Source organism: Chiloscyllium plagiosum, unplaced genomic scaffold, assembly GCF_037043375.1.
Source record: "Chiloscyllium plagiosum isolate Xiang-an unplaced genomic scaffold, Cpla_swu_hap1 HiC_scaffold_42, whole genome shotgun sequence".
NCBI lineage: Eukaryota > Metazoa > Chordata > Chondrichthyes > Orectolobiformes > Hemiscylliidae > Chiloscyllium > Chiloscyllium plagiosum.
This window is the reverse complement of record NW_028270180.1, coordinates 102,048,980-102,075,494: the sequence shown is the minus strand read 5'-3', so window position 1 is coordinate 102,075,494 and position 26,515 is coordinate 102,048,980. Positions and strand designations below refer to the sequence as shown.

The 26,515-nt window shown below is 46.3% G+C and overlaps 1 long non-coding RNA gene across 1 annotated transcript; it reads right to left on the bottom strand.

Moving 5' to 3' along the window:
• Positions 1-4,463: 4,463 nt before the first annotated feature.
• On the bottom strand, positions 4,464-23,327 carry LOC148138029 (uncharacterized). Its single transcript, XR_015754136.1, has 3 exons — positions 22,393-23,327; positions 16,926-17,050; positions 4,464-5,148 (listed from the first exon to the last, which is right to left on the bottom strand). It is a non-coding gene; the product is annotated as an uncharacterized LOC148138029 (long non-coding RNA).
• Between the last annotated feature and the right edge of the window lie 3,188 nt (positions 23,328-26,515).

The window sequence follows — 26,515 nt, the reverse complement described above, 5'->3', positions numbered from 1 at the left end:
CACCTGCTGTATTATCTTGGTGTTTAGCACAGACACAAACCAGGAAGCTTGATATCATCGTCCACAGTCAGTCACGGTGCCCAGCACTGTGAGTCAGGGGGAGTCTCAGATCCCACTCTGGGAGCTTGGACACGGTCAGTCACGGTGCCCAGCACAGTGAGTGAGGGAGAGTCTCAGATCCCAGTCCGGGAGCTTGGACACGGTCAGTCACGGTGCCCAGCACAGTGAGTCAGGGGGAGTCTCAGATCCCAGTCCGGGAGCTTGGAAACAGTCAGTCAGCCTGTCGTGGTTGTTAGGGTCAGGATACATCCCCTATGAGGGGGTGAGGAGCTGAATGTTGGAGAGACCCTTAATCCTCTTGGCTCTTTCTCTCCTATTGTAGGATGGTTCCATCTGGAATGTGAAAATTAGCAAGAGGTATTAAGGGAGATGGAAAGGTTTGGTACAGCTGTTAGTGCTGGGACAGCTGGGGGAAAGGTGGGGAGGTGTCCTGAGTGAGTGAGTGGGCAGCACAGACACCAGGCAGAGTTGGGCAGAGGGACAGAGAAGAGGTTAGAGAGAGACCGAGAGAAGGTGCTGCATTTAGGGAGAGTGGGAAAACATGCACCTTGGTGGGAGGTGGGTGCAGTAACAGAGAGAGGGGGAGGGAGAGGGCACGAAGTGCAGATGGTTGCACTTACCCTGATGAAGGGGAGAAGGTCACTGACCTCCTTCCTACACTGTTGGGCATTCACCCAGAAGGCTGGCACCTCACTGACCCAGGGGTCAGCTTCAGACCAAGCAGGCAGGGTCTGGTGTTGTGGCCTCCCCTGCCAGTCCTGGAGGAAGATAATGTCCTTCTCCTGCACCATGCAATCCACCAGAACCTCAGGGGCTTGGCCACAAAGTGGTGCCCCAGGTTTACCGTGTCTGCCATGTCCAGGCCAGTTTTGGCTTGCCAATCTAAGATTGCACTGTCATTTTAATAATGGCACCTAGGACAGGGAGGCTGGTGCATTCTGGGATATCCAGGCAGTGGGCAGTTGTTATGACGAAGGCGAAAATCATCGTGTTAGTATCAGTTGAGAAGATAACCACGCGGGCAGGGAGGGTAGTTAATGAGGCAGATTGCAGATTGTATCATGAGAAAATGCACTTCACCTTGTGGAGAGAAACTCTCCATGAACCTGGACTAAAATGAGACTTGACGAAATCATAAGATGGTTTAGGCCTCTGTCTGTCTGAATCAAAATAGGGATGCAGTGTGAAATATTGGGAGCGACAAACTTGGAGCGGAGAATTATACAGGACATTCAAATCTTTAAAATGGGGTAACACAATGGTCCGGACTGTTAAAAGAAGCCGGGGAAAATTTGCTTCCTTATAGTTACCCACATTATCCAATCCTCACTGGATGCAGGGATGGTGCCGGAGGACTGGAGAATGGCTTACACCGCAGCTTTGTTTAATGTGGAGCAAGGGACTGACTGAAAATATCGAGGCTGGAATTCTGAGACAGTGAGTAACGGTCACTGAGGAAGTCCCAGGGACTCCAGGACAGTCGGTCGGGATTTATTCAAGGAAGATCGTGTGTAATTAATCTGACTGTGTCGGTTTGAGGCACTAACCTGTAACTGCATGTGACTTACTTGGATTTAACGAGAGAGCCCATGGCAGACTGTTTAAAAACAGAAAGTATGGGGTCCAGGTGAATGGAGCGAACAACCCAGAGAAGTGCAAGGCAAGGCATTTGGGGACATCGACAATAGAGAGGAATGTACTACAAAATGAGAATATGGTCAGTGTGGGCAGATAAACGAAGGTAGCTGAAGCATCAATAATCTCATTAATGTAGCAAATGGCATTATTTCCTCTATCAGACAAAATAATGAACTTCAGAGCAGGAAGCTTATGCAGGAACCGTATAAGTAATTAGTTCAGTCACAGCTTGGGGACTGTGTACAGTTCTGGTCACTCCATCACATGGAAGGATGGAATTGGACTGGAGAGGGTACAGAGGAGATTCTCCACCCTGTGACAGTGGAAGTGCAGTTATGAGGAAAGATTGGAACGGAGGATGCTGAGAGGAGATTTGATTGTGGTGCACATATTGTCAGGGACATTGGTAGAAACTGAGACAACATCTTGTTGCTGTTAGAGAGCTCAATTACCAGCGGTGAATCTATAATGTAATTGGATGAAATATTAGAGAAGTGGTGAGGAAAGTTGTTATTTCAAATTCTCAAACCATTTTAAAAAGGGGCCAGAATCTGCACCTGAAGTCCTACAATGCCTGGGGAGACAGAACTCGGACTTTAACAAACATTACATCTTGACCAATGCAGACAGTGGACAGAGTCATCTCCTCTATACTGTGCTATTTTCTGAAGTTTTCAAAGGTTACCAATATTTGATAGGATCAATACGCAGTGATGAGGGATGAGGACAGGGAGGGACAGTGTGTGAATTGATTAACGTCACAATAATACTGATCCCATCCTTTATACACAATACTACTTCACTGTGTTGGCCTATTTATCCTTCCTGTAGAAATGGGGAAAACCTTTGATTATCCAGTTCCCAGTCGTGGTCACACTGCAGCCACATCTCCACAATCCCAGCTCCATCTGACCTAGCTACTTAAAGCTACCATTTCACTGACCTTGTTGACAAGTTCCCAGCTTCATTCTTGCCTTATTGAAGGCTGCTCTCAGTCAACTAATATTTCTCACTCTCAATTATTGCATATCATTCTCTACCATCATTCTGAACTTTACAAAAAAAAAAAATGATCGCTGCCCCCCAAAACGTTCCCCTACTGACACTGGATCCACTTGCCCCATCTCTTTCCCAAGGACCAGGTCCAACAGCACATGCTCTCTTGAGCTGGACACATACTCCTGAAGTGTGCTCTCCTCCTTGTAATCCAGGGATACTGGCCCCTCATGACCCTGCACCACCAATAACCCAGTCAATATTTGGATAAATTAAGTTTCTCAGTATAACTAATCTGTAGTATTATCATCGCTCTCAAATAACCCTGCATATTTATTCTCTCCATCATTTCCAATGGTTGCTGGCTGACAGACTGTACCTCACAGTTTAATTGTACACTTTTTGTTCTGTAGCTCCAGCCAAATTCATTCTGTCCTTGGACGGATCCTCTTTCTCTTGGACTCCTTAACTAACGCTAATCTCAACCAGTACTTCTACCTTCATCCTTTCCCTTCCCTTCTATCATTTTGGAATCCTTTATCCCCAGCAATATTTAACACCCAGTCCTGCTATTCTTTGAGCCAGCTCTCGGTGATCAGTACATCAGATTTCCTCACAGCAATCTGCATCTGGAACTCCCCATATTCCGAGTATTCATGTCCATGCAGAATACCTCAAATTAAGGCTTTCTTTCTCACTCCATCTTCCACTGATAAACTTGTTGTAAATTAGTACCAACTGTATCTCCCATTATTTTGAGAATCCTGGTAGTCTCCTCCACTATTCCTTTTTGGATCCCTTACACACGCCAAGTTATTTTCAATTCCACCCACACACCCCAGAAGGAATTCAGTCCCAGCTCTGTCACATGTTAGCCCATCCAGTTTGTAGAGTCGCTGCCTTCCCCAGAATCAATCCCAATGACCCAGGAATCTGAAGCCCTTCCTGCTACACCATCGTTCCAGTCACACACTCATCTACCTAAAACTCCGAGTCCTGTTCTCACTTGTACACGGCCCTGCGAGTATTCCAGGGATTGATACATTTGAGTTCCCATTTGCTAACCATCCACCAGCTCCCTAAATTCTGATTCCCAGACCACTTCACTCTTCCTACCCATGCCATCCCTACCAATGTGGACATGACCTTTGACTGCTCACTGGCCACCAGACGATTGTCGTGCAGACACAGTAACGTTCTTAACCCCACTATCCTGGAATTACAGACACGCTGACACCTTATTCAGTTTCCTGACTCCTCTGTGACTATTGCTCCTCATTCCTTCTCCCTCCCCTCCTGTACAGTCAGGCTGCTTGTGAGGCCACAAACATGGGTCTGACTACACCTTCATCAGCTTCCAAAATGGGAAACTGAATTTGGAGGGAGACGTCAGGCTATACCTGGATTCCCTGGCTGTTTCTCTTCGATTGCCTAGACCCCATCCCTTACTTATTCCAGGCTGTCATGTCTGCAGGGTGGTCTGTTCAGTGTTTGTACTATCCCCATAACTCTCAGCATGACAGAGTCTCTAGTCACTGTCTGAGCTCCACGACCCAGTGTTCATCGAGGACACAAGCAGGCGCTCTGACTTCCCAATGTAACAGAACACATTTCCATTTGACAAACATGCCTTGCCATGTCTTAAAATGCAACATGTCTAGAGTAACTTACTTAATTACTTAGAATTAAGTTAACATCAGGGATATCATAATATGGTTAAGTCCCTTATTCCACTGTGGCTTACTGAGCGTAATTTATTATATTGGCTCAGAATTTCACATCCCCCTCATATTTCTGAGATCAATCTTTACTTCAGAAGTTAAAAAATAAATTTGCTGACTTACAGCAATTAACTGACAGTCACTAATAACGGTGTATTTATCAGCCAATGAACATACAGCCTTTTCTGTGATGGCTCTTGCACTTCATTCAAACTCAGTGCAGGCAGGTCCCAGCAGCAGAAGGTTTTCTCAGTGACTCCCAGATACGTGTAATCCTCCAGCTCCCACTCCACTCTGCTCCCTCACAGGGTCACCGTCTCTGTGACTGCCAGGGGCATGCAAACCTCCAGCTCCCCCTCCAGTCTGCTCCCTCATAGGGTCATCGTCTCTGTGAATCCCAGGCATGACTAGGCCTTGATCCTCAGTGCTGATTTATATCGTCCCATGTTGGTGCATTCACCTCCTAGGTGTGTGACCCTCAAGCTCCGGCTCCATGTTGCTCCATCACATGGTCACTCCCTCTGTGAGTCGCTGTTAATTTCGAGCCTCCTGCTCTGCTGTTTCTCCAACTCCAAGTCCCAGTTGGCCTCAATCCTCGCTGCTGATTAATATTCTACTGCTCTCTCTCAGGGTCTCTCCCATTGTGACTCTCAGGTAATGGTAGGCCTCAAGCCTCAGCTGAGATTTATAACAGCCCGTTCTGCACTGAACTCTTACAGGATCGCTGTTGTGCCTGGAAGACAGTGGGAACGAGGAGGATTAGACAGAGCAGAGGGTGTTACAGTGATTGAGCGAGCTGTATGGGATAGAACAGGTTATCTGGGGGGCTCGGGAGACCTCCAGCAACTAAAGAGGTTTACTGGAAGATAGAGTGAGAGTTGAAGCCATAGAAGAAGGCAAAGGAAATAGAAAGATTGTGGCTTGTTCATGATGGAGCTTTGTAGACTCTAAAGGGCTTTTTCTGAGCTGCTTATAGAGATGTGCAGACTTCCACAAATGCAAATTGAGAGCCAGCAAGTGTTGTATGGTACTGGAAACTGTTGGATGTTATAGAGTTAGAAGACTCGCAGTAACTGGGCGGAATATAAACTTTCAAGCACTGGTGGTGTTCAAGGTCCCTCAGGACATGAAGAGGTGCAGAGAATGGAAGCATTCCAAATAGTGGGATGGTAGGGGCTGGAAGTCATGAGATGGATAAAGAGGACGAAATGTGCCAATTTAGCACACACTATCATTGTAATTATAGAGATTTAGGAAGGGAATCTGCGCTGTCATAGATTAAAATTATATGGAGAGTTACAGAAGCTGAAGGGGTGACAAATTTAAAAAGGGAGAGATTTTAGGTGATCAGAATTTCCAAGGGCTGGTGCAGTGGCTCAGGAAGGCAGCTCACCACCTTCTCAGGAACAACACAAAATCAACAAGAACTGCTGACTCAGCTATTAAAGTTCATGTCTGTGAATGAATGAAGGAATAAAAGATCTACAAGTAGCACTGAGGTCACTCAGGAAGGCTCTTTCAACAGCACTTCCCAAACTCGGAACCACTATACCCTGGAAGGACAGGAGCTCCAGCTGCACGGGAACACCAGCATTTCCAAGGTGCCCTTCAGGCCACACTCCATCCTCCCAGCACTGTGTCTGTCCCTACACCTAAAGGACTGCAGTGGGTGAGGAAGCCAGCTCCCCACCACCTTCTCCAGGGAATTACAGATGGGAAGGTAATGGTGATACTCTGCTGTTTACAGCCAGACAGAAAAATAAATCCAGCAGTGTGTGTGAGAAATGAAATTTCCGTTTCAGAACAACATGCTGAACACGGATAGAGGATTTGTCTGATTGGCACAAGACAGAGAGTGTGAAGAAAGGGGTATTTTTCACGATGGGAACTGGTAATGGGGGAGCTCCGCAGGGGTCAGTGTTGGGACTACACTCTAGACGTTATTCATTCAGATTCTGGACAAAGGATGTGAATGGGTACGAGAAATGGGTTTCCAAGAAAGATCCCAGGGATGAAATTTGTGTTATATGAGGAGCAGGTGAAGTCTCTGGGTCTGCACTTAACGAAGTTTCAGAGGCAGCGGCAGAATCTCATTTAAACTTACAGAATACTGAGGGGCCTGGATGGAGTGGACGGGGGCAAGATGTTTCCACGAGCAGGAGAGACTACAGGCCAAGGGCACAGCTTCAGAGTGAAGGGAATACCCTTTAGAATAGAGATGTGGAGGAATTTATTCAGCCAGAGGATGATGGATCTGTTGAACGCACTACCTCATGGGGCTGTGGGTGCTAAGTGATTTAACATATCTAACTCAGAGATAGCCAGGATCTTGATGAGTAAGGAGATCAATGGTTTCCAGGGAGTAAGTGAGAGAATGGGGTTGAGAAACAATTCAGCCATAATGGATTAGTGGAATAGACCCGTTGGACCGAATGGCTTAATTCTACTCCTATAAATGGACTGCGCTTTTTCCATAGGTTTTTAACTGTCCAGTTATCATTTCTGGCATATCGTTTACCATACATTCCAACACTTTTCTGATTATTGCTGTCACCTGTTGGTTTCAGATCAACGGCAGAAAGCTACACCACGGAGTAACGTGGGGATCCTTGTGTATAAATCTCAGAAAGGTGGCATACAGAGCCAGCAGGATATAGAGAAGGTAAATGGAATGCTGGCATTGATTGCAAAGGGAATGGAGAGTAAAAATAATGAAGGTTTGTAATAACTATAGAGGACTCCAATCAGCCCACACTGAGAATACTGTGATCAGGTTTGGTCCCCTATCTGGAGGGAAAATGTTCTTGTATTGGAGGCAGCCCAGAGAAGGTTCACCAGGCTGATCTTCAAAATGGAGGGATATTGATGAGAAGAGGTGGAGAAGGTTGAACTTGCAGTCGTTAAAATTTAGAAAATGACGCAAATTTATTGATACACCAAAGATTCTTGTGTTCTTACGGATTAGGTACTGAGACATTTTCTCCTGAGTAAGGATCTGCAACTGGAGATAAAGGGGAATACAGACACCAGAGAAGCTAACAGAGAAAAGCTGGGTTGGAGAGACTGGAGGATGTTACAGAGTTCGGGTGGTTTGAAATCACTGTTGGTGGTTAGAGATCAGATGGTTGGCGGGCTGAAAGATGTCAAGGAGAGTTACAGGGTTATCAGTTCTGAAGGATTTACAGAGATCAGGAGGAATATAGGGGGACTAGAGATTACACAGATGGGGTGGTCATTGGAGCTACAAAAGATACGGGGGTGTTGTCAGGTCTGGAGATTACAGAGATATTGGTGGTAGTTGGAGCTACAGGAGTTTATAGAGACTGGGAAGATTGTTGGTGCTGGGAATTACACTGACATGGACAATAGTTGAAGCTGCAGGAGTGAGACGGGAGGGTTGAAGGAGTTGGTTCAGTTCACACAGCCAGAGAGAAGTGTAGGGATTGGAGGAGCCAGAGATGCTGAGGGTTCTCAGGCTGCAGTAGTTCAGAGAGCTAGAGAGGACTATGAAGGCAGGTTTGTAGCATTCCCATCAGTTACATAGAGATGTGGAGTGCTGTTCTGGAGGAGGATACAGAAATCGACAGGGTTGCAGTTACTGGAATATATTACAAAGACTGTAGTATTTGAGGAGGTTACAGCAACAGGAGATATTGAGGAGTTGGAGGCTCCTACAGGTGTTAAACATGCTGCAAGGGATCAATAGCCTGACATCGATCGGGGGATTGAAAGCTCTGGAGATACAGAATGAGAATTGCAGGAACTGAAGAATATCACAGAGATGGGGAGTAACATATGAGTTAGAGGAATTATAACATGAGATGAGCTGTATTCAATGGAGTCAGGAAAGATACAGGGAGATCTGAAGGGACTACAGGTGATCAAAAGGTTACAATGGCAGGAAGAAGTTTCAGGAGGCTGAAGAGGATGAGAACTGAACGAATAGACACAATTAGGAAGATTTGCTCGGAGTGCCAGAGGTAACAGAAACACCAATGTCCTGATCTGAAACAGATGACCTAGACTGGGATGGTGTGGGGATTGGAGGTGGTTTCACAGGGAGGGTTTGGGGGTGGGCGGGGTGCCCTGTTGGAGGCGGGCGGAGGGTGATGTTGGATGGGTTTGGGGGCGGGCAGGGTGCTCTGTTGGATGCTGGTGGAGGGTGATGTTGGATGGGTTTGGGGGCGGGGTGGGTGGCAAATGAGGGTGGCGTTGGACGGTTTTGGAGGCGGGGGCAGCGTGGGTCGGTGTTGGATGGGTTTGGGGGTCGGGGTGAACTGTTGGAGGCGGGCGGAGGGTGATGTTGGATGGGTTTGGGGGCTGGCGGGGTGCTCTGTTGGAGGCGGGTGGAGGGTGATGTTGGATGGGTTTGGGGTGGACGGGGTGCTCTATTGGAGGCGGGCAGAGGGTGGTGTTGGATGGGTTTGGGGGTGGGTGCCCTGTTGGAGGTGGGCGGAGGGTAATGATGGATGGGTTTGGGGCAGGCGAGGTGCTCTGTTGGAGTCGGGCGGAGTGTGATGATGGACGGGTTTGGGGGCGGGCAGGGTGCCTTGTTGGAGGCGGGCGGAGGGTGATGATGGATGGGTTTGGGGGTGGGCGGGGTGCCTTGTTGGAGGCGGGCGGAGGGTGATGATGGATGGGTTTGGGGGCGGGCGGGGTGCTCTGTTGGAGGCGGACGGAGGGTGATGATGGATGGGTTTGGGGCAGGCGGAGTGCTCTGTTGGAGGCGGGTGGTGGGTGATATTGGATGGGTTTGGGGCAGGCGGAGTGCTCTGTTGGAGTCGGGCGGAGTGTGATGATGGACGGGTTTGGGGGCGGGCAGGGTGCCTTGTTGGAGGCGGGCGGAGGGTGATGATGGATGGGTTTGGGGGCGGGCGGGGTGCCTTGTTGGAGGCGGGCGGAGTGTGATGATGGACGGGTTTGGGGGCGGGCAGGGTGCCTTGTTGGAGGCGGGCGGAGTGTGATGATGGATGGGTTTGGGGCAGGCGGAGTGCTCTGTTGGAGGCGGGCGGAGGGTGATGATGGATGGGTTTGGGGGCGGGCGGGGTGCTCTGTTGGAGGCGGACGGAGGGTGATGATGGATGGGTTTGGGGCAGGCGGAGTGCTCTGTTGGAGGCGGGTGGTGGGTGATATTGGATGGGTTTGGGGCAGGCGGAGTGCTCTGTTGGAGGCGGACGGAGGGTGATGATGGATGGGTTTGGGGGCGGGCGGGGTGCTCTGTTGGAGGCGGACGGAGGGTGATGATGGATGGGTTTGGGGCAGGCGGAGTGCTCTGTTGGAGGCGGGTGGAGGGTGATGTTGGATGGGTTTGGGGGTGGGGTGGGTGGCAAGTGGAGGGTGGCGTTGGGCGGTTTTGGAGGCAGGGAGCGGCGTGGGTGGGTGTTGGATGGGTTTGGGGTTAGGGTGAACTGTTGGAGGCGGGCGGAGGATGATGTTGGATGGGTTTGGGGGCGGGTCGGGTGGCAAGTGGAGGGTGGCGGTGGGCGGTCTTTGTGGCGGGGGCTGGCGTGGGTTGGTGTTGGAAGGGTTTGAGAACGGGTGGGAGGCGATATTGAGGTGTGGGTGAGGGCAGTGTTGGAAGGGTTTGGGGCCGAGCAGAGGGGTGTTTTCGGGGGTTGGCGGGGCGTGAGGGCTCATGCATGGTTTACTGCTGCCTTGTCACCTCAACGGGGACTAGACATTACCAAAAACTTCGAGCCCCAGAGGAAAGGCATGGAATCGATTAATCGAATAACCAATTATCTGAATGTACTATTGCCCGCCCATCTCGTTCAGATAATCAAGGATCCTGTGTAAACAACTGGATGTTAACCTGGTGTTGTGTGATTTTTACCTTCACCCAATCAACCCTTGCTCGATCCTTCTGAATGGCCCCAATGTTGGCCCTGTTCCAGTTTAAGACCTTAATCTGTGGACCTGTCTGATCTTTTTCCATAACTATGTTAAAAATAAGACAGTTGTGGTCACTGGACCCAAAGTGCTCTCTGACTGACACTTCATTCACTTGCCCGACCTCGGTTTCTGAGGGGAGGTCAAGTGTTGCACCCGCCTGAGTAGCATAGAGCCCTGTACATCTTGATTTAGGAAACATTCTTAGACATATTTGACAAATTCAACGCCGTATGGTCCTTTTACACTCGGTCACCCAGTCAATCCATGGGAAGTTAAAATCTCCATCCAATACTACTCTATTATTTTTATAGGTACCTGCAATCTGACTACACATTTTCTCCTCTCGTACCCGCTGGCTATTTGGGGGACTAGAACACCATCCCAGCAGACTGACCACCCCCTTTTTGTTTCTAACTTTTAAAAACATGGCCTCATTGGATGACCACTTAACAATATTGTCTCTCAGCACTGTTTTTCTGTCCTCCCTAATCAAAGGGACAACTTCCCCTCCTCAATTACTTGTCCTTCTGTCACGCCTGTAGTTTCTGTATCCTGGAACACTGAGCTGCCAGTCCTGCCCTTCTCTCAGCCATGTTTCAGTTATGGCTATAATATCCCAGTCCTCAGAGCTAATCCATGGTCTGAACTTGTCTGCCTTACCAGTCAGACCTCGTGCGTTGAAATTAATGCCTTTTAAACTAGAAGTCTTTTCCCTCCCTATACTGTGCCTGGATATCCTGCATAAGAAACTTGCTTTCGCTGGCTCATGTATTTTCCCCTGACTAGTTGATGGCCCCTGTCTTATTCAGAGTCTCAACCCCCTGCCAAACTAGTTATATCCTGCCGGGTAACACTAGCAAATCTCCTCCCAGTGATACTGGTGCCTCTCTGCTTCCAGTGCAAACCATCCCCCTGGTACATGTCACCTCTACCCCAGAAGAGATCCCAATGACCTAAGAACTGAAAACCCTACCCCCTATACCAGCGCCTCAGCCACACATCCATCTGGCCGATCTTTCTAATTCTATCCTCACTGGCGCGTGGCACTGGGAGTAATCTGGAGATCATTAACCTCAATATCCTTTTTTTTAACTTCTTACCTAACTCCCTGTACTTATTTCACAGGGGCCTATCCCTTTGTCTACCTCTGTCACGTGGGCCGATGTGCACAATGACCTCTGGATGTTCACCCTCCCCTTCAGAATGTTCAGTAAATGCTCAGAGACATCCTTGAACCTGGCACCCTGGAGGCAGCACACCATCGGGGGTCTCTTCTGCAGCCACACAGTCTCCTGTCTGTCCCCCTCACAACTGAGTCTCTTATCAGTATTGCAATCATTAGACAGGATCTGGCAAACAGAGACAGGGAGGAACTACCTGCTGTTGGGTCGATATTAGGTTCCTTGAAGAGTGAATAATAAAGGCAGCAACTCCAGCGAATACTGATCAAGCGATATCGTGAGTTTGATAAAGAAAATCCAGTTCAATAAAATCAGGTGAAGCCATTCACAAGTATAGAGAGGGCAAGCGGATTGTAGAAAATGAGGGACAAACAATGGTCATGAAGTACATTTGGCAGATACAACTGAGGAAAAACCACGAGGTGTTTGATCACCATCGTTAGCATAACAGGCTTCCCAGCGAAAGGGTGAGGCCTGTTAGAAACTAAAGGGACAATCTGTACATGGAGCCAGGGGAAGTAGGTGAGGTCTTCAATGAATACTTTCCATCTGTATTCACACAGGAGAAAGGCAATGTAGCCGGGGATTTAGTCGTGATGGTGAGGTTCTAGAACATGGTAAGATCAATAAGGAGGGGATATTTAATGTTTTCATAGGCATAAATGGGTGGAGAAATCCCCAGAGCCCAATGAAATGTACCCCAGGCTGCTATAGGAGGTAAGGAAGGAGATTGCTGGGGCCCTGGCGGATATATTTAATACTTTGCTGGCCACAGGTGAAGTGCCGAATGACTGGAGGATCGCTAATGTGGTTCCTTTATTCAAGAGCAGCAGGGACAGGCCAGGTAATTACAGAGCAGATAGTCTGACAGCAGGGGAAGGGAAATTATTGGAAACAATTCTCAGGGATAGTTTGAATTCATAACTGGAAAGGCAGGGATTGATTAGGGTTAGTCAGCACGGATTTGATACAGGAAGACCTTGTCTGGTGAAATCAGTTCAGTTTTTTGAAATGGTGTCTGAAAATATTGATGAGTGCAGTGCAGATGATGTGGGTTCCATGAAATTCATTAAGGCCTTTGACAAGGTCCCACATGGAAGGCTGGTCCAAAAGGGAAGAGCCCACGGGATCCAAGGCAAGTTGGCAAATTAGATCCACAATTGTTGGAGGGTTGGTTTTATGATTGAAAGCCTTTGCCCAGCGAGTGTACCACAGAGATCTGTGCAGGAGCTATTGCTGTTCCTTAGGGGCATCAATCACTCGGATATGAAAACAGAAGGTATCATTATTAGGTTTGCAGATGACATGAAAGGTGAGGGTGTTGTCCACAGTGAGGGGGACGGTCTCAGGCTACAGTCTGAAGGTTGAGGCTGGGACAGAATTTCAACAGAGTAATTTCAATTGATAACCAGGCTCGAGTACAGCCGGCAATGAAGGAAAACTGATGAATTAAATTGCATTTACTTTGATGTAAAATGCCTGACAGGCAAGGCAGATGAACGCACGGCATGGATACAAACATGGCTCTGGGAAATCACAGGAATTACAGAAACACAGCTGAGGGAGGGACAGGGCTTGCAGATCATTATTCCAGAGGACAGATTCAACAGGAAGGATAGAAGGGAAGACAAGGGAGGAGGGGGAGTGGAGTTTTTGATCAGTGAAAACATCACTGCAGCACTGAGAGAGGATATTCCTGGGGATTGCCCAGTAAAGCTGTTATGGAACTGAGAAATAAGAATGAATAATCAGTTTGATATGACTGTACTACAAGCCCGCAGTAGTCAGCGGGAAATTGAGCAGCAAATATGTCGGAGATCTCAGATATCTGTAAGAAGGATAGGGTTGTAATGGTCGGGGATTTTAACTTTCCAAACTTAGACTGGGGGACTGTGTGTTCACAGTTTGGAAGGGAGGGATTTGTTCAGTGTGTTCAAGAAAACTGTCTCAATCAGTATGTAACTGGCCCGACTGGAGAAAAGGATAAAACCTTCGGGAAACAAGGGAGAGAAAGGGGCTGAAGAGTTTGTGGGGCAGCACTTTTGCAAAGTCACCACAATTCTACTAGTTTGAAAATAGCGATGGAAAAGGACAGGCCTCGTCCACAAGTTATAGATCAAAACTGGCCTTGCACCAGTCCAGAAGGTATTAGGTAAGACTGTCCAGAAGTTGATTCGTGTAGGCTATTTGCAAGTAAAGGAACGTCGGGCAAGTGGGACTCTTTCAAAAGAGAGATAAATTAATATTTCAGTGCCAGCATATTCCTGTTAGTGTGAAGAACAATGCTGACACAAGTGGGATACACTGGATGACTGGGGATATTGAGGTTCTGGTCAAGACAAAAGGGGGCACATGTCCTATATAGCCAGCTGGATTAAGTCAATCCCTTGAAGAACATTGTGGGTGTAGTAATACCCTTAATAGGGAAACCATGAGGGCCTAAAGGGGAACTGACAGAGCTTTGGCATAGAAGGTTCAGGGAAATCCAAAGAGATTCTAAAAGTATATTAACAATAGAAGATTAACTCGGGACAGAATGTGACCCCTTAAAGTCATCTATGTGTGAACCCACAGGAAATGTGTGAGATCCAAAACAAACACTTCACGTCAGAACTTACCGTGGAAAACACAGTGGGGAAGCAGGGAAATAAACAGTGATATTTTCAAACGAGTCCACATTGGAGAACAGGAGGTGCTGAAGGTTTTCAAACACATAAAAATTAGACAACTCCCTGGGAACCAATCAAGTATATCCCAGGACATTGTAAGTTTCTTCCCTAACTTACCCCAATGATATTTCTATCACTGACAGCCACGGGTGGTGAGCTCGGAGCCTGGAGGTTGCCTAATCTTGTGCCAGTATTTAGGAAAGGCTGCGACGGAAAGCTAGGGACATAAACACCAATTAGCTTGATGTCAGTGGTGCAAATGTTGTTGGGAGCAATTCCGCAGGACAGGACTTGCATGCATTTGGAAAGGCAACGCTTGATTAGGGAGAGTCAGCACAGCATTGTGCGTACAAAGTCGTGTCTCTCAAACATGATAGAGTTTGTTGAAGAGGTGACCAAGAAGATGGATGAAGGCAGAGCTGTAGACGTTGTCTATCCTGACTTCAGCAAGGCCTTAGACAGGGTTTAGCGTGGTGCACTGGTACGTAAGGTTAGATCACATGGGATTAGGGATAGCAAGACAAACGGACACAAAATGGACTTGACAGTAGGAGACAGAGGGTAGTGGGAGAGGGTTGTTGTGCAGACTGGGGGCCTCTGAACAGTGGTGTGTCATAAGCATTGGTGCTGGGGTCACGCATGTGCACTATTGACATAAACAAGATATATAAATTATTGTTAGTAAGTTTGTGGATAGTAAAATAAGTGTTATAGTGGGCAGTGAATACAGTTATCAAAGGTGCTCTTAACCAATTGAGCCAGTGGGTCAAGAAATGAAAGATGGAGTAGAATTCAGGTATTGGATTTTGTTAAGATAAACCAGGGATGACTAACACAATTAATGGCAGAGCTCAAGACAGTGTTGTCTAACAGAGAGAGACCAAGGGCTGCATTTACATTGTTCCTTGGAAGTGGTGTCACAGGTGGACAGGATGGGGAAAGCAACATTTGGCACACTGGTCCTCATGGGTCAGAGCATTGAGTACATGAGTTGGTACATCATGATACGGCTGTTTCAGACATTGCTGGGACTACAGTTGTAGAATTCTGATCCTCCTGCTTTAGTAAGCATATTCTGAAACTGTAAATGGAGCAAAGATTGACAAAGATGTTACTGATACTGGAGCGTTTGACAGAAACAGAGAGGCTGGATAAGCTGGAAAGCAACATGGGTGGAATGAGATAGATTTGGCAGATAAGGTTAAGGAGAATCCAAAGAGATTCTACAGAATACAAGTACAAAAAGGCTACTAGAGAGACAACAGGGCCCCTCAAAGATCAATAAGACCATCCATGCCTGGAACCACAGGAAATGGGCGCGACCTAAAATCAATATTTCATGTCAGAACGTACCGTGGACAAAGATTAGGAAACAAAAGGAAATAAATAGTGATGTCTTGAAAAGAGTCCCCATTACAGAAGAGATGGTGCTGGAGGTCTTCGCACACAAAGGAAGAGAAAGCTCTAGGTTCTGAACAAGTGTATCCCAGAACATTGTGGCAAAGTCGCAGTGGGGACCGTGGCAGAGATATTTGTATCATTATCCTTCGCATTTCCATTGGGTGTAGGTGGCTGAGGGGTGACCTTATAAAGGTTTATAAAAACATGAGAGGTATACGTAGATTTAACAGTGAAGGTCTCTACCCCAGGGTAGGGGAATCCATAATGAGAGGGCAAATATATGAGGTGGGAGAGGAAATACTTAAAAGCGACCAGAGGAGCACATTTCCACACAGAGAATGGTGCACATACTGAATGAGCTGCTGCTGAAGTGAGTGGTAAAGAAAAGTACAATTACACCATGGAAAAGACATTTGGGCAGGTACATGGAAAGGAGAAGGTTTGATGGGATAGGGACCAAACGCAGGCAAATGTGACTCGTTCAGGAACTGTGGTCAGCATGGACTAGTTGGATCGAAGGAACCGTTTCTGTTCTGCATGGCTCTTTCTCCAGTTGTTGGAGGAGGAGACGACTGAGATAAGGCATGTTGTAGGCACTGAAGTAAGTTACAGTGATGGAAATGGTAGTCTAGAATGCAGTATATTTCTAATATGTGGAGGGACAATCGGGAAGAGAGGAGGTTACAGGGACAGGAACTGTTATAGGAGTTAAAAATTATTGAAGACACTGGTCCATGAGACATGGTATATATACAGTGTTGGAGGAGGAACACAGAAAAGAAAGATTCCAGGCAGCATTCCCACACACACATTAGATTAGATTACATTACAGTGTGGAAACAGGCCCTTCGGCCCAACAAGTCCACACCGACCCGCCGAAGCGCAACCCACCCATACCCCTACATTTACCCCTTGCCTAACACTACGGGCAATTTAGCATGGCCAATTCACCTGACCTGCACATCTTTGGACTGTGGGAGGAAACCGGAGCACCCAGAGGAAACCCACGCAGACACGGGGAGAACGTGCAAACTCCACACAGACAGTTGCCTGAGGCGGGAATTGAACCCGGGTCTCAGGCGCTGTGAGGCAGCAGTGCTAACCACTGTGCCACCATGCCACCCACATGGGAAGCCTGCTTTCCCCTCTGTTATACTGATGTTCACTAAGACATCACAGCCTGGACGGATAACTGTGACATTCCGATGCTGTCTCAGTACAACAAAATTTACAGTAGGGGTGGTGATTGTCCTGGGGTGTGTCTGTACTGTGCTCCCCCTCCAGCACTGTATCTAAGTGATGTCTTGTTAGCCGATGTTTGGAGCCCTCTTATTGCTCTCTACTCTGTGCATTGTGAGTGATCTTACCTCACTGCAGGATTTATTGAAGGCTCCAGATCTCCCTGCCCTTTGTCGCTCTGGTTGACCAAGCATCTTCAATGTGGCGATGGACGAGATACCCAGTAGTTGGGAAGTCTATTTTTCCTGATTACCTGCAGGAGACAGAGAAATAGGCAGGATGGGAAATTAGATTGGTGTAGTGAGGATTACACATGGAGAATGGCACTGAGTCCCACAGAGATCTGGAAAATTCCAGTCTCCATTCCTGGCCTGTGCTGTTGTGTCTCTCTGGACAGGAGAATTCTGTTGGCTCAAGATCTGGAGTAGCTGTAAGAGTGAGATACACTGACAGAGGCAGAAATTGGACCCCCACAATGAGGAATACCACATGGAGAGATACTGAGTGATATCACCAGAGTGCAGAAAAGTCTCAGGATCAAACAATCATGAAGGAAAAACAGGTTTAGCTCCATGATGCACTGGTATCAGTGCTCAGGGATGAATAGCTTGTGAGCAGGCGAAGTGGTGTTATTGCTAGAGCATGTATCCAAAACCTCAGCTAATGTTCAGGGGAGGCAGGTTTGAACCTCACCAGCTGAAATGATGGAATTTGAAATAAATTATTTTTAAAATAGTAATTGACAGTCAATACATACCATTACTGATGTACAATAAATTCAAACACTTCTCCTTTCGAGATGGACATCTGCCCATCCTCCCATAGTCTGCACGACGTACCCACAGCAAAGTGTTTGCCTCTTAATTACCCTCTGATATGGACAAGCAAGTTAATCAGCTTTAGTGCAGCTAGGGCTGGGCAAGAAAGGCTGGTCAGCCAGAGACACCCACACCGCATACCAGAATTTTTTTAAAAATCCATTTGGATGGTCCCACTGGAACCATGCAGGGAGCAGTGTCCTGGACAATCATGTCAGTATGTTTATGGACAGGGCTTTAAACTGACAGAGATTATGCAGGGACAGGGTTCAGGTGAAAGGAACTTTCCAAATCCAAAGAGAAAAGGTGATGCATTGGAACAGCATGGGAATGTGGCTGAAGTCAAGCAGAAAGGAACAGGATGGGACAGAGTTGAACTAAATCTGTACATCAGTTTATCGATTTGTGACAGGAGATTTTGGGAAAGAGTAAATGATGTTTTTTATTGGAATGGACAAATTGTCTGCGATAAGATAGACTGATTTGTGACACAGAGATTTAGACACCAGGGACTCGTGGTCATAGGGCGAACAAAAGTTGTAACATAAATATTCAATGGTTCACAAGCTTGCGGAAACTCAGTCAAAATGGGCAACACGAATAATAATGGATAACAAAGGTATTACAGGGAAAGCATTTGGTCTCAGATCATGAAGTAGAGTCAGTCTGAATGTAAATTCTGGCTACTACTTGCCAAAGACACAAGCAGCAGAACAGTTTTAGCCACCGAACAGCATTTCATGGCTTATCACTGCATTAAGCAGGAACTCATTGGAATTTTTAATAAGAGCATTGTGATAATTCAGTGCAACTTCAATATTCATATAACCTTGACAATCACACTGACAAGAGTGATATTCGAAGAGGAGATTGTAGAATTTTTTTTCAGTGTTTCTTTGAATAATACATTGTGCAACTGGCTAGGGACGTAACTATCTCAGAGCGACCGTTGTGTCATGAAACTTCGTGAATGAGTAATGTTACCTGGAGAGATCCTCTGGGAAATTGTGAGTAAGTGCAGTTTAAAGAAATATAAAGTTTTAAAGTGAATCACAAATAGGACAAGATACAACTAGAAATAAAAACAACCAATTACATGAGTTTGAGAGGAGAACTGACCAAGGTAAACAAGCTAAACAGACTGAAATATTTGCCTGTACATGAACAGTGGAAAACATTTGAAGGAACAGTGTAAAAAACACTCAACAAAACGACATCCTATTGAAAGAGAAAATCCTCAGCAAGAAATTCCCACCAGTCCCTCACTCAGGACAATATTAGATTATGAGGCTTACAAGATCACTACAAACTACTTAAAATCCTGAAATCAGAGAGAGTTTAACCAGTAAGTGTTAAAGGTATTGCAAAGGGGCTGCTAACATGAGGACAGCAGTGGGAAGGGGAATCATTGTCAGGAGCTAATGACACTACAGGAACAGGGAGAAATGAAGTTGCTGAAGGTGGTGAGAGTGTTACAGAGAGTGGTCAGGGCCTGAACGGTATTACAAAGCCAGTATGGAATGCTGCAGCTGGAAGTGTTTGCAGAGGTAGTGAGGAGCATATACATTTTTATTTATTTATTCATGGGACGAGGGTGTCATTGATTAGACCAGCATTCTTTGCCCCACAGCTAATTGTCCAGAGGGCAGTTAAGAGGCAGCCATATTGCTGTGGACTGGATGCACATGTCAGCCAGACCAGGTTAGAATGTCAGATGTCCTTCCCTCAAGGAGGTAAGTGAACGAGATGAGTTCTTCAGACTGATCAACAATGCTTTTATTGTGGCCTCACCGATGTCTTGTACAGCCACAACATGACATCCCAACTCCTACTCTCAATGCTCTGCCCAGTCAAGGTAACCACCCCAAAGTCCTGCTTCACCAGCCTGTCTACCTGTGACACCACTTTCAAAGAACTGTCTACCTGCATCCCTGGGTCTCTGACTGACAACACTACCTAGGGCCCGCACATTAACTGTACAAGTCCCACCCTGGTTTGTTTCACCAAAATGGAACACTTCACATTTATCTAATTAAACTCCATCTGCTATTCTTCACCCACTATCCCAGCAGTACTGTTCATCCTGTTGAATCAGATAACCTCCTTCACTGTCCACTTTACCACCAATTTCAGTACCACCAAAAAAACTTACCAGGAAACCAATAGTCCCATCCAAACCATTTATCCACATTACAACAACTCTGCAGCCACTGCACCGCTGGTCCCATATCTCCAGTCAGAAAAACAACATGTCTGCCACCGCCTTCTGCCTCCTATCATCAAGCCAATTTTGTATCTAGTTGACTAGCTCCTCCTGAATGCCATATCCTTTTAGATTGACCTGAGCTTATTACTCAGTTTACCATACGGAACGTAGAACACAGAACAGTACAGCACAAGACCCCTAAGCCATGATGCCATGCCAACTTTTATTCTGCGGTAAGGTCAAACTAACCTACAAACCCTTCATTTTACTGCCATCCATGTGTCTATCCTAGAGTGTATTAAATGTCCCGAATGTATATGACTCTCCTACCACTGCTGGCAGTGCATTCCACCCACCTAACAGCTTTTTTGTAAAGAGCCTATCTCTCCTTAACCATCCACCAAACACCTTAAAATTATGCCTGCTCATAATAGCCATTTATGCTATGGTATAAAGAAGTGTCTCATTATCCACACTCTCTGTGTCTCACATCATGTTGTTCACCTCTACCAAGTCGCCTCTCACCCTTCTTCACACCAATGAGAAAAGCCTTACCTCCCTCAAACTTTCTTCATAAGACATGCCCTCCAGCACAGGCATCATCCTGGTAAATCTCCAATTTACCTCCCTAAAGCTTCCACTGCCTTCCTGTAATGAGGGGACCAGAACTGAACAATATATTCCAAGTGGGGTCTAACCAGGGCTCTATCGATCTGCAGCATAACCTCACAGCTTTAAAACTAAATCCCCCAGCTAATGAAAGCCAACACAACATATACCTTCTTAACAACCCTGTAAGCTTGGGTGGCAACTTTGAGGGATCGATAGACGTGGAACCCAAGATCCCTCTGTTCCACAACACAACCAAATATTCTGCATTTAACCCATTCAAGTTTGATCTTCCACAATGAATCATTTCACAATTTTCCTGATTGAACTCCATCTACCACTTCTCAGTCCAGCTCTGCATCCTGTCAATATCCTGCTGCAACCAACAACAGACCTCCACACTATCCACCACTCCACCAACCTCCATGTCATTGGCAAAATTACTAACCCACTCTTCCACACCCACATCCAAGTCATTTTAAAAAAAAATCACAAAGAGCAGAGGTCCTGGAACCCGTCCCTGCAGAATACCACTGGTCAGGCTGAATGCTTCCCATCTATCATCCCTCTCTGTCTTCTATGAGCCAGGAATTCTGTATCCAGACAGACAGTTTTCCTGTATCCCATGCCTCTGTACTTTCTGAATGAGCCATAAATGTGTTTTATCACATTCTCAAAGGATTCAATAAGATTTGTGAGGCACGATCTGGCCCTACCAAAGCCATGCTGACTATCTCCAATCAAACTATGGTTTTCCAAGGAGTCATAAATCCTCTCCAATAATCTGCACACCATAGACATAAGAACATGATGTCTATAATTACCAGGATTATCCCCATTCCCTTTCTTGAACAAGGGAGTAACATTTGACACCCTCCAATCATCTGGTACAACTCCGGTGGACAGTGAGGGTGCAAAGGTCATCGCCAAAGGCGCAGCAATCCCTTCCCTCAAATTGTGCAGTAACTTTGGGTACATCCCGTCTGGTATATACCTATCCTTATGTTTAGAAAATATACAGCACATCCTCCTTCTTAACATCAACCTGTTCACATATATCAGTCCTTTTCATGCTGTACTCACAAATGACAAGGCCCCTCTCAGTAGTGAATCCTGAAGCACAGTATGCATTAAGGACCTCCCCTACCTTCTGTAGCTCCAGGCACAAGTTCCCTCCACTATCCCTGACCGGCCCAACCCCCACTCTGGCCATCCTCTTGTTCCTCACATAAGTGGAGAATGCCTTACAGTTTTCCTAAATCCTTCCCAACAAAGCTTTTTCATGCCCCCTTCGGGCAGTCCTAAGTCCATTCTTCAGTTCCTTCCTGGCTACCTTCAGAGTCCCCAGATTGTGGAAACAGGCCATTTGGCCCAACCACTCTATACTGACCCTCTGATGAACATCCCACCCAAAACCATTCCCCCACCCTATTTCTCTCCATGTACCTTAACTAACGTGTCAATACTACACATCCCTGAACACTATGGGTAATTTAGTATGGCTGATTTGGGCTGTGGGTGGAAACTGGAGCCCCTGGGGGAACCCCACGCAGACATGGGGAGAATGTACAAACTCCACACGGACAGTCGCCTGGGGCTGGAATTGAAATCGGGTTCCAGGTGCTATAAGGCAGCCGTGCTAACCACTCAGGCATTGTGCCGCCCCCATATAACCCTATAGAGGTCTAATGATCCTTGCGTCCTCAACCTTATGTAAGCTTCCTTCTTCCTCTCGACTAGATGTTCTACACGTTGGAACCTTGTCAAATGCTTTGCTGAAGTCCATGTGGACAACGTTGACTCTCTGCCTTTATCTATCTCTTGGCCACCTCCTCGAAGAGTCAATCCGGTTTGTGAAACACGGTTTCCCACTCACAAAACCATGCTGACTATCTCTAATCACCCCTTGCCTTTCCAAATATGCGTAGCTACTTTCTCTCAGAATCTCCTCCAACAACTTACCCAGCACTGGGCTCACTCCTGGCTTTTCCCTGCAGCCCTTAAGTGATGGAACAGCATTAGCCACCTTCCAGTCTTCCGGTAACTCACTGTGTCTGTTGATAATATAAATATCTCTGTTAGAGACACCGCAATCTCTTCCCTAACTTCCCATAATATTCGAGGATAAACCTAATGAGCTAAGGGTCCAGTTATTTTTTATTGAGATGTCCTTTCTCACTCATTTCAGCATGCTCCTCACTTACTGTCAGGCAAACACTGTTTGGTTTCAGACTGACAGCAGAAAGGATTGTGCGAGTTCTTGTTTATCAATCTGAAAAAGGTAACTTACAGGGTTAGCAGGTCATAGAGAAGGCAAATCAAATGCTGCCACTTATTAGAAAGGGAATGGAGTCTAAAAATAGGAAGGTCTTGCTAAAACTATGCAAGATACGAGTCAGACAACACCCAGAATACTATGAAAAGTGTGAGTGCCCGAAGGAATGATATTCTTCTATTGGAGGCAGGTCAGAGAAGGGTCGCTTGGCTGATCCTGGAAATGGATGAATTTTCCAATAAGAGGTGGATGAGACTGAGTTTGAAACCAACTGATGTTTAGAAAACATGAGAGAAAAATTGAATGTAAGATTCAAGATTCGGAAGAGCTTTGATCGAGTAGATGCTGGGAAGTAGGAAATTAGAAAGTACAGCACAGCAATAGGCCCTTCGGCCCACCATGGCTGTGCCGACCATGATGATATTCTCAACACATGCCATCTGCCCCGACATGGTCCATATCCCTATATTCTCTGCTTGTTCAATGATGTTATCGTAAACAATCTCGTACACAATCCAGGATGCTATCTAATACAGCACTGACACTTATTAGTTATCACGTGGGGATGGAGACCACTGTCACACACAGTTACTGTACAACCCTTGATGTAAGTATATTCAGTGTTCTGACTGTAACCACATTTGCATTCCCACCACTGGTTGATCCCTATAAAAGAATTCCGGCCAATGATTGTTGCTGCTTGTTTATTCCCAGCTCCATCCAATAGCCTCCAAATTTTGGATTTCAGTTCCACGTCGCAATTTCATTAAGGCATTAACCTCACCCTTTCTTCCCTTGTTGGCTTTTTGCCTAGCCTGCCTCGATCCCAACAAACCTTCAATATTTCCTTCCCAGCGATTATCATTCTGTTTTTACATCTCCAGAATGACAGTTCCATCATATCTGCTCTCTGTCATTCCATCTGCCTTATGTCGAATGCAGGGAGTCATTCCTCAGTAGTGTGAGGTTGAACAGATGGTACAGGTTACAGAGATAGGGAGGCTTACAGGGGCTGGAGGATGTTAGAGTTAAACAGAGTAACATCTGGTCAAGAATGTCAGTGGGACAAAGGGGTTTGGGGATTGGAGGGATTTATACGGATAGATGGAGCTGGATTAGCTTCTGGAGATAGGGATAGTGATGGATAGAGGGAGAGGCAGGCAGTCTGAGAGGCACAGACAGGTGGTGTTTCAGGGAGAAGAGTATTGTGTGTACTAACAGAGATATGGAAGGTTATAGCGACTGAACACGTTTACAGTTATAAGAAGGCTTCTAGGTTCAGGAAGGCTCCATAGATCGGAAGGCAATGGAGAATGCCAGGTTACGGGGTTGGAGACAGTAACACAGATGGGGAGGGTTGCACAAATTGGAAGAGGTTCCTGTGGTCAGGCGGGTTGGTGGAGACAGGGTGAAGTTTATGTAGATTAAGATTGAAGGTTTGGAGAACGATAAGGAAGTTACAATTTTTTTCACAGAAAAGGAAGGGTTGTAGGAGCTGGAGAAGTTTACCCAGGTAGGGACGGATGGAGAGGTTAAAGGCAAATACATCGACATAGAGAATGGTGTTGTTAGGAGGGGCTTACAGGGACCGACAGGACTGTGGGGTTTACAGGGATGAAGGAATTTAGTATCCACTGGAGACGTTTAGGGATTGGATGTTAGGGATTGGAGAAACTGACAGAAACAGAGGGCATTGTGTGGACGAGAGAAGCTTCCAAACAGAGGAAGGATTATCGCGACTGGAGGATATTACAGAGATTACTACTACAACATGGGCCAGGATTGATGCTTGGGGCTTCTGTGCTGTCTCAGTGAGGACCAGTACAGCAAAGGTGAAAGCAGGACCATTACAAGATGGTGGGAATGAAGCCTAGAATGTTGCTGTTCCTTGTCTTCCGTGTCTGAACACAGAAGGCCACAAACCCCTCCATTGACTGTTTACTGCGAGTGATCTTACCGGCTGCAGGATTTACTGAAGGCTCCAGACCTCGCTTTCCATCTCTCTCTGGCTGACCAAGCATCTTCAATGAGGTGATGGAAACAGGATTTAGTAACATCCTAATTATCTGCATGAGAGAGAAATAGACAGAATGGAAAATTAGATGATGCAGTGAGGATGACTCATGTAGATTATCACTGAGTCCAGCAGAGATCACAAAAAACCAAGTCTCTGTCCCTGGTCTGTGCTATTGTTGATCAGAGGATTATTTTGGCTCAGGATCTCAGACCAGCTGCAAGAGTGAGAGAAGCTGACAGAGGCAGCAATTAGACCCACACAGTGAGGGATACCACATGGACAGATACTGAGTGCTATCACCAGAGTGCAGGAAGGTGTCATGATCAAACAACGGTCATGGTGAAAGGGTTTCGATTCATGGAGCACGGGGATCAGAACTCAGTGACGGGTGAACTACGAGTGGGACAGGTGATGACCTCAGGTTATTCTCACCCGACTGTTCATCCAGAATTTAATGCCGGAGTCAGCTAAACCCATCTCACTGCTTAATAATCTTTAAGGAAGGAAATCGGTTATCGACAGCAGGTCTGGCCTACATGTGACTCCAGACGCAGAGCAACGAGGTTGACTCTCCACTGCCCCCTGAAATGACCTGGCAAGCAACTCAGCTCAAGTGCAGCTCATGGGGTGGGCATGAAATGCTGGCCAGAAAGAGACAGCAACATCTCACGAGTGAATTAAAAACAACCGTGCTGGGAGCTGTGTCCTGGTCAATCATGTTGGTAGGATTATGGACAGGACTTTAAACTGACAGAGAGAATGCAGGGACAAGGTTCAGGTGAAAGGAGCTTTCCAAATCCGAACAGAAAAGGTGAAGTATCGGAACAACATGGGAATGTGGCTGAAAACAAGCAGAAAGGAACAGGAAGAGACAGAGTTCAACTATAACTGTACATCAGTGAATTAGGCTGCGACAGGAAATTCTGGGAAAAATTTAGTTTCAATATTCTTTCTTTGAAATGGACGAAGCATCTGCAATAAGGTAATAGACTTGTGATGACACAGATTAAATAATATTCAGTCACAAAAAAGATGTGGTTACAGGAGAAACAAAAGGTGGAACATAAATATTCTATTGTACCCATCCTTGAGGGGTCTCACGGAGTGCAGGATGGGTAGCCCTGACAGTAATGGGTAACAAAGGCATTACAGAGAAAGCATTTGGCCTCAGATGATGCGGCTGAATCAGCCTGAATGCAGATTATGAGTAATATATGTCAAAACCACAAGCAGAAGAACAGTTGTTAGGATGCCTAACAATATTTCATTTCTCAACACTGTTACACATTCCAATGAATTCCTGTGTAATGCAAAGACACTGTGATAATTTTGGGAGACTTCAATCTTTGTCTAAAATGATATTCTCCGAACTCCTCTCCGAAGCTGAGTGAAGGAGTAATGTCACACTGAGATATCGTCTGGGAAATTGTAGTATAGTGGAATTCAAAGAGATGAAGAATTTTAAAGTGACCATAAAGCACACCCTACAATCACAACCAAAGCCATTGATATGTATTTGAGAGGGGAACTGACCAAGGTAAACTGGGGAAACAGTGAAGTGTGTGGCTGGTAATGGACAGTGGAAAACATTTACAGTCATAGAGATGTACAGCACAGAAACAGGGCCTTCCGTGTCCAACTCGTACACGCCACTCACATATCCTAACATAATATCGTCTTATTTGCCAACACTTGGCCCAAAACCCCCTCAACCCTTCCTGTTCGTATATCCATCCAGATGCCTTTTAAATGCAATAATTGTACTAGTCTCCACCACTTCCTCTAGCAGTTCA